Here is a 2,212-nt window from a genome sequence, read left to right as displayed (position 1 = left end):
AATACATTGAATTTATTTGTAACTGTGTAAAAAAATATGAGCATTGATTAGCAACCAGGGCCTGCAGGAACAGAGAATGGTGATGGATGGAGCTGGGAAGAGAGAAGAATAAAGAAAACAGATCAACTTTATTATCGGATATTAAAAATTCAATTTCAAAACAAGTTGCCGCTCCTACAGTTTTCTAGTATGTAAAGATGATTTCACAAGACCAATGCAAAATATCAGACTCAATACATGTGTGTCTCTGAGGGGTGCATTGTGCCTTTGATGTATATAAATAATATACCATAACCAAATACTATTACGTACAGTGGAATTCAGGTTGCCAGAGCAGGTCAGTCCAGTGTGCATGTTCCTCAGGGTCTCAGCAGTTACAGGTGAGGTAAAGAAAATAAAAGAGAAAAAGTTCAGTAACAACACTTTAAAGTAACAACACTGAATAATTATCTCTTTTAATAATTTTATCTCAGTAATCAATCAACTACTGTCTTTCCAACAAACAGATTGACTCACTCTCACTATCATCACAATGAAACACGTCCAGAAGAATGTCACGCAAAGCTGCCTGCCTTCCTTTCTTCGACTCTCCCTGAACTGCCTGATCTTTTAATGTTCAATGTTAACCATTTGTGCAGATAGCATTAAGTAGAAAAGATCGCTGATGCTAATGTGGCGTTAGCCTACCTCCCGCCCCCTTAGCACCTGGTGGAGGGGGCGATAGGCTACTCTTCAAATGTTTCACAAAATACTTACCATCATGACTACTCTTACTGTTTAACATTTTGGTTTACTTCATGTTAAGGCTAATACAAATGACAAGGCTAAGTAATGTAATGTAATGCTAACTAACATGCTTGCTACTAGCTAGGTAGCTAATTTGACTATGTTCCATATTACCTGATATGTTTGGTCCAGCGACTCCTGGTCCTTTCATCAGACGGGAAGCGATAGAACGAGCAAGTGGTATGATCACTTTTGTGATTACAACCTGGTACAAAGCACACAGGCATCTTGTAAAAGTGAATTTATTGGAGCAATCTCTTATATGTATTGGAGGGAATCAGTCTTCTTCTTCTTCTTCTTTGCTTTAATTGCGAGATATTTTTCTTCTTCTTTGCTTTGCGAGTCGCAACGGTCGCAACCAGTCTTGGAGCATTATCGCCTATGACATCACTTACGCGACCCAGAATGCATTTGGGATTTGTAGTCTTTCTAGTTGCGTATTTTTCATATTTTTTTCGTATTTGTCTTATATTTCAACAGTTTTACGACAAACTGTGACTTTTTTTACATGGAAATGATTGTTTAAGATTGACAAACATCATATGTGTCATTCGTGGCACAATTCAAACGGGATCAAAAGATAACTTTTCTCTCTTATGTATCATTTTCCGCTTCCGGGGTCCCATGGAGGCTCCCGGAAGGGGAGGGACTTCGCCTCTCTATTATGAAGACTCAGTTTTTTACATAAAAATTGAATTATGGATTAATAATTTTTTCAAAGTGACATACACATTGGATTAACCTATGGATTAACCTTCAGACGTGTTTTTCTCGTTTTTGATCAGAATAACAGCAAAAGGTGAGCATATCTCCGTGTTTTACCTAAAGCTACGTTGTGTGATGTCTGTATTTGCTTCCCCTGTCGCGAGTTCCAATTGCTCAGTGATGATACTTATATTTCTAGAATCTGTGGAAACTCAGCTTGTTACAACTTGTTTGTGCATATCCGATAAGTACATCGATTGATTTATACCTAGAGTGCGTTAGCATTTTTTCGCTCAGGGCTCATTTAGACGCTTCTTGTGAGACTTGTGTTTTGTTTCGGTAAACATGGTTCATATCATCAGTTACCTGAGTTTCTTCCCGTTAAATGAGTAGGACACATGAATAGTTTATTACATTTTAAGAAGCCCTGAGACACAGTTTCGTGAGACAAAAAACATCACCAGAAGTAATTAAGTGGTCTTTTCTCAAAAAATTTCCGGGGGAACATCCCACCGGACCCCCCTAGTATTGGTTGGTCACCATTTCCACAGTCCCGCCTAAAATATTTTTCCAGCAGCCAACACTGGGTCTGTGTGTGTGCTCGGAGCGGGCCCAGGCTGATAAATTGGCGGGGCTGCAGCTGAGAAAAATAAGGCTGGCTGGCTGGCTGGCTGGCTGGCTGGCCTCGGACCGGTACCGGTCTGTGGTTCATTTGGTACCG

The sequence above is a fragment of the Notothenia rossii genome (assembly GCF_949606895.1).
Source record: "Notothenia rossii genome assembly, chromosome: 1".
Lineage (NCBI taxonomy): Eukaryota > Metazoa > Chordata > Actinopteri > Perciformes > Nototheniidae > Notothenia > Notothenia rossii.
This window is presented reverse-complemented; position numbering follows the sequence as displayed.